The sequence below is a fragment of the Crocuta crocuta genome, unplaced genomic scaffold, assembly GCF_008692635.1.
Source record: "Crocuta crocuta isolate KB4526 unplaced genomic scaffold, BGI_CrCroc_1.0 scaffold1549, whole genome shotgun sequence".
Lineage (NCBI taxonomy): Eukaryota > Metazoa > Chordata > Mammalia > Carnivora > Hyaenidae > Crocuta > Crocuta crocuta.
Genome location: NW_027526970.1, coordinates 47910 through 54905, shown reverse-complemented (window position 1 = coordinate 54905; position 6996 = coordinate 47910). Strand labels below are relative to the sequence as shown.

Here is a 6996-nt window from a genome sequence, read left to right as displayed (position 1 = left end):
GTGCAGAAGCTTTTAATCTTGATGAGGTCCCAATCGTTTATTTTTCCTCTTGATTCCCTTGCTTTTGGGGATGTGTCAAGTATGAAGTTGCTGCGGTGGAGGTCAAGGAGGTTGTTTCCTGCTTTCTCCTCTAGGGTGTTGATAGTTTCCTGTCTCAAGTTCAGGTCCTTTATCCATTTTGAGTTTCTTTTTGTGTATGGTGTGAGGAAATGATCTCGTTTCATTCTTCTGCATGTTGCTTTCCAGTTCTTCCAACACTGTCTGTTAAAAAGGCTGTCTTTTTTCCATTGGATACTCTTTCCTGCTTTGTCAAAGATTAGTTGGCTGTATACCTTTGGGTCCAGCTCTGAGTTTTCAATTCTATTCCATTGGTCTATGTAGTGTTAACATCCTCTACCATGATTGTTTTACTATCATTTAGTTTCTTTATGTTTGTTGTTAAGTGTTTTATGTATCTGGGTACATCGTGTTGGGTGCTTAAATATTTTCAATTGTTATGTCTTCTTATTAGATTTTCCCTTAATTATATAGTGTCATTCTTTGTCTCTTATTACAATCTTGATTTAAAGTCCGTTTTGTCTAATATAAATATTGCTACTCTGGCTTTCTTTTGACATCCATTTTCATGATAAATATTTCTCCATCTTCTCACTTTCAATCTGCCTGTGCCTTTAGGTCTGAAATGAGTCTCTTGCAGACAGCATATAGATGGGTCTCATTTTTTTACACATTAAGTCATTCTTTGTCTTTTGATTGGAGCATGTAGTCGATTTACATTCAAAGTGACTAATGACAGATATGTATTTATAGCCACTTTAGTACTATTTTGTGGTTGCTTCTTCAGATTTTTTGGATCATTTCTTGTCTTTCACTCTTTCATGGTTTTATCAATTTCTTTAGTGATATAATTTGATTTCCTTATCTTTACTCTTTGCTCATCTATTTGTGGTGCTTCTTTTGTGGTTACTATTAAGTTTGCATATGACATATTATTCATATAGCACTCTATTTTAGGTTTATGGTCATTTAAATTTGAATCTCTTTTTATTCTTTTTCTCCCAACATTTTAGATATATCGTGTCTTATTTTACAGCCTTATGTTTTGTGAGTTCCTTAATTGAGTTTTTTCAAAAATATTCATTTTTACTGCTTTTCTGTTTCCTACTTTTATATTGCCACTTTTGCCCTCTGCTTTCCACTCAAAGTGTCCCTTTGATATTTCTTTCAGGGCTGGTTTAGTGGTAATGAATTCCTGTAGTTTTTGTTTGGGAAACTCATTATCTCTCTTGCTATACTGAATGATAACCTCACTGGAAAGAGTATTCTTGGCTGCAGATTTTTCCATTTAAGCATTTGAATAATCATGTCACTCCCTTCACTTTTGCTAAGTTTCTGCTGAAAAATCTGCTGATAGCTGTATGGGGAACCCACTGGAATATAAATTCTTTTGTCTTGCTGTTATTTCTTTTTCTTTATTACTACATTTTGCAACTTTAATTACAATGTGTTTTGCTGTGGGATGCCTGGGTGGCTCAATAGGTTGAGCATTTGACTTCGGTTCAGGTCACGATCTCATGGTTCATGGGTTCAAGCCCTGTGTCGGGCTCTGTGCTGACAGCTCAGACCCAGGAACCTGCTTCTGATTCTGTGTCTCTGTCTCTCAAAAATAAATGTTAAAAAATGTGTTGTGGTCTGGATCTGCTTTTCTTGATTTTGTTGGGGTTTCTCTGTACATCATGGATATGGATATCTGTTCACTGCTACAGAGTAAGAAAGTTTTCAGTTACTAAATTTTCTGCCCATTTCTCTCTCTTCTTCTTTGATCCCTATAATCAAATGTTATTACACTTGATGGAGTAAATGAGCTAAATCTAATCTCAGTATACACTATTTGTCTCTGATCTGTTCAGCTTGATTGTTTTCGTTTACTCTATCTTCCAGGTCACCGATATGTTCTGCTTCATGCAGCCTACTTTATATTCAGTATTGTATTTTAAAATTCATCTATTTAGTTTTTCCTCTCTGATATGTTATTTTAACCTCATTGTTAAAGGTCTTTTCTCAAGTCCAATGAGTAACTTTTTCATTGTTACTTTAAATTCTTTATAGGCTACTACTTATTTCTGTTTTGCTTACATCTTCTGCAGTGATTTTCTTCACATATAGCATTTTCTTTATCAATGCATCTATGGATGGACACTTGGGCTACTTCTATAACTTGCTTATTTAAAATAATGCTTCAGTGTGCATATATCTTTTTGATTTAGAGTTTTTGTATTACTTGTTTAAATTCCTTATAGTGGAATTACTGAATCATACGGTAATACAATTTTTAAGTGTTTGAGAAACCTTCATACTAACTTCCACAGTGGTTGTACTGTTTATATTCCCACCAACAGTACACAAGTATTCCTTTTTCTCCACATCCTTACCAACACTTGCTGTTTCTTATATTTTGGATTTGACATTCTCACACGTGTGAGGTAATATTTAATTGTGGTTTTGGAAAAACACATGAAAACCAGACCCCATGCAGCACATACCAGAGACACTCTCTGGAGACACTGTATGACCTCTTATTCATAAAGCCATTACTCTAAGGAATAGAAAAAATAACAGGATTTACTGACACAGAGAAGAATACAAAGACTTAGACAGAAGGCCAACACAGAGGAATTCATGATAAATGAAAGAATAAGATAAGGTTGCAACCAGAGAAACAGTTATAAGTAACATGTCTGATGGAGAAGTTAAAGCACCATTCATAAGGATACTCGCTGGGCTTGACAAAGGAATACTCAGAGAGGTCCTTACCCAGAGGTAAAAAATAGGTAACAGTCACAAAGGAAAAAAGACAATAACTGAGATTCAAAACAGACATGATGCAATCAACACAAGGATGGAAGAAGCAGAGGAATGAATAACTATTGGAAGATAAAATAATGGAAAATAATGAAGCTGAACAATCACTGAACAAGAGAATAGACATAGGGAACTCAGTGACTCCATGAAATGTAATAATATTTGTATCAAGAGTATCCCAGAAAAAGAAGAGAAAGAAAAGGTGGTAGAAATTAATTTAAGAAAATAGTAGTGAAAACTTCCCAATCTGGAGTAGGAAATAGATCTCCAGATCCAGGATGCACACAGAACTCCCAGAAAAATCAACAAAAGCAGGCCAACACCAAGACATATTTTAATTAAATTTGCAAACTATACCGATAAATAAAAGATCTTAAAAGCAGCAAGACAAAGATAGGGTCTAGGAAAGACCCATAAGGCTAGGTGCGGATGTTTCAACAGAAACTTGGCAACCCAGAAGGGAGTGACATGATATATTCAACGTGCTTTATAGAAAAAAAAATCTGCAGCTAAGAAAACTCTATCCAGCAAGACTATAATTCAGGAGAGATAGTTTCCCAGGCCAACAAAAACTAAAGGAGTTTGTGACAACTAAAGCAGCCATGAAAGAAATATGAAATGTGACTCTTTGCATGCAAAGGAAAGACAAAAAGTGACAAAGACAAGAAGGGAACAGAGAAAATCTCCAGAAATAACAAAACAAGTCATAAAATGGAAAAAGGCATTTGATTAAGTGTCCAACTTTTGGTTTCAGCTCAGGTAATGATTTTGTGGTTAGTGAGATCAAGACCCACATTGAGCTCTATGCTAACAGCATGGAGTCTGCTTAGGATTGTCTCTTCTTCTCTCTCTCTGCCCTTCCCCTGCTCATGCTCTAAAAAAAAATAAATGAGTGAATAAATGCATGCATACATACATACATACATATATTAAAATGGCACTAGGGAGAGGGAGTGCGGCCCCCTGACGGGCCGGCCTGGGGACCCCTGCTCAGGGCTGGCGGGACCGTGGGTCCTGGCGTCCATTGGGCTCCGGGCTGGGTCCTGTGGCCCAAACTTCTCTTGTGGTTGGTGGCAGAATCAAGTTAAACTCTACCGGGACTCCTGCTGTGGCCGCCACTTCTCTTTGTTGTTCTTGAGTAGTTTCTCTGTCTGTCCTGGCCAAGAGTGCTGGGTTGGGTGGAGTGTGTCACCCTAGGTTATCCTGAATACCACATGCCTAGCAATTTTCCTTGCAACGTTAGCCTTTGTTTTTCACTGCCTCCAAAAGATGAAAATTTCTCTGGAAGTCAGAGACCTATTTGATTTAAAAGAAATAACTTTAACAAATGGACAATATGTCTATTACAGGTACATCGACAAGTAAAGATGTCTGTCTGAGCATTGTACATAATTTGATGTGCCATAGACAAGGTGGAGAGAGTGAAACATTTGCAAAGAGAGAAATTGAAAGTTTGGTAAAGAAGCTGAAGGAGTAAAAAGATGAACTGGATTCTTTAATAAGAGCTATAACTACAAATGGAGCTCATCCTAGCAAATGTGTTACCATACAGAGAACATTGGATTGGAGGCTTCATGTGGCTTGTCAGAAAGGATTTCCTCATGTGATATATGCCCGTCTCTGGAGGTGGCCTGATCTTCACAAAAATGAACTCAAACATGTTAAATATTGTCAGTATACATTTGACTTAAAATGCGAAAGTGTCTGTGTAAGTCCATATCACTATGAACGAGTTGTATCACCTGGAATTGATCTCTCGGGATTAACACTGCAGAGTAATGATCCACCAAGTATGTTGGTGAAGGATGAACTTGTTCATGACTTTGAAGGACTGCCATCATTATCCCCTGAAGGTTATTCAATTCAAACCATCCAGCATCCACCAAGTAATTGTGCCTCCACTGAGACCTATAGCACCCCAGCTCTGCTAGCTCCATCTGAGTCTAATGCCACCAACACCACCAACTTTCCCAATATTCCTGTGGCTTCCACAAGTCAGCCTGCAGGTATACTGGCAAGCATCCATAGTGAAGGATTGTTGCAGATAGCTTCAGGGCCTCAACAAAGACAGCAGCAGAATGGATTTACTGGTCAGCCAGCTAGTTACCATCATAACAGCACTACCACCTGGACTGGAAGTAGGACTGCACCATACACACCTAATTTGCCTCACCACCAAAACGGCCATTTTCAGCACCACCCACCTATGCCACCCCATCCTGGACATTACTGGCCAGTTCACAATTAGCTTGCATTCCAGCCTCCCATTTCCAATCATCCTGCTCCTGAGTATTAGTGTTCCATCGCTTACTTTGAAATGGGTGTTCAAATAGGAGAGATATTTACTGTTCCTTCAAGCTGCCCTATTGTTACTGTTGATGGATATATGGACCCTTCTGGAGGAGATCACTTTTGCTTATGTCGACTCTCGAATGTTCACAAGACAGAAGCCATTGAAACAGCAAGGTTGCACATAGGCAAAGTTGTGCAGCTGGAATATAAAGATGAAGGTGATGTTTGGGTCCTGTTTCTTAGCGACGATGCAGTCTTTGTGCAAAGTTACTACTTAGAGAAGCGGGACATGAACCTGGAGATGCTGTTCATAAGATCTACCCAAGTGCATATATAAAGGTTTTTGATTTGCATCAGTGTCATCGGCAGATGCAGCAGCAGGCGGCCAATGCTCAAGCAGCAGCTGCCACCTAGGCTGCAGCCATGGCAGGAAACATCCCTGGCCAGGACTCAGTAGGTGGCATAGCTCCAGCTATCAGTTTGTCAGCTGCTGCCAGCATTGGTGTCGATGACCTTCGCCATTTATGCATACTCAGGATGAGGTTTGTGAAAGGCTGGGGACCAGATTACCCAAGACAGAGTATCAAAGAAACGCCTTGCTGGATCAAGATTCACTTACACCACGCCCTTCAGCTCTTAGAGGAAGTGCTTCATACCATACCTACTGCTGACCCACAGCCTTTAGACTGAGGTCTTTCACTGTTGGGGCCCTTAACGTTGTCAAGATGGTGAATTATAAAATACAGTCCTGTTTATAACCTGAAGATATGTTTCACTTCAGTTCTGCTTTATCTTTGCAAGGTTGAAAAGTGTGTTTGCTGCCTTGCTCCTAGCAGACAGAAACTGGATTAAAACAATTTTTTTTCCTACTTTTCCTACTTAGAACTTTTCAGGCATGGCTCAGAGCTTGAAGATCAGGAAAAATACATTCTTATTAAATATTTACCAGTTATGTATGAAGGAATCAATCCAGTGCTGGAAAATTTAGCCCTTTAAAATGTCTTAGAGCCTTTTATATGCAGAACATTGACACATGTGTTTTTCTACAGAATAAATTCAATATTGCTGATTTTAAAGGAGAAAAGTTCTGAAAGTTAATTCACCTATGCCATTTTGTGTGCGTGTTGTTATTATTGAACATATTGTACTCCAAAATATTGTGCCATGTGGGTGAGTTGCTTTTACCAAAAGCAACCTCACTCTGTGTTTAAAAAATAAGATAGTGATGTATCATAAACTTTTATTCAAAATATTTTTTTGCAAATTAAAACTAGTGAAGGCAATTTCGATTCAGATGGTCTTGCAAATTCAATTTTATTTTTGCCAAGGTAAAACACTGGGAATTCCTTAAAATCACCCACAAAAATATACCATTTAAATATACATTTGTTATCTCTATTGGGTAACTATTTATCAAGAAATATTCTTTTGCCCTCTTATACAGTAGATATATTCTTCTATATGTCTAGGCACAAGGTTGTTCACTAAGAAACCTACAAGAGGAATTTCTTTCTTTCCTTAATTCATAAGGAAAGGTTCTGTATTTTTAAAAACACTAAAAGCAGCGTCACTCCACCTAATATCTCACCATTCTGCAAAGGTGGCATTGTTTAAAATAAGGGAGTATTTTGGAAACTGCTAAATTCTATGTTAAATACTCTGCAGAATAATGGAAATATTGCAGTTCATAACAGGTAGTTTGGATATTTTTGTACTTGGTTTGATGTGTGACTTTTTTTTGTATACTGTCTAAATCATGTATGTTATGACATTGTTTAAAATTCAGTTTTTGGGGGTACCTGGGTGGCTTAGTCGGTTAAGCATCCGACTTTCTTAGGTCAT

At 37.9% G+C, this 6996-nt stretch overlaps 1 pseudogene; it reads left to right on the top strand.

The window, feature by feature from the left end:
• Positions 1 to 4189: 4189 nt before the first annotated feature.
• LOC144217413 (mothers against decapentaplegic homolog 4 pseudogene) lies at positions 4190 to 5844 on the top strand (annotated as a pseudogene).
• The last annotated feature ends 1152 nt before the right edge of the window (positions 5845 to 6996 follow it).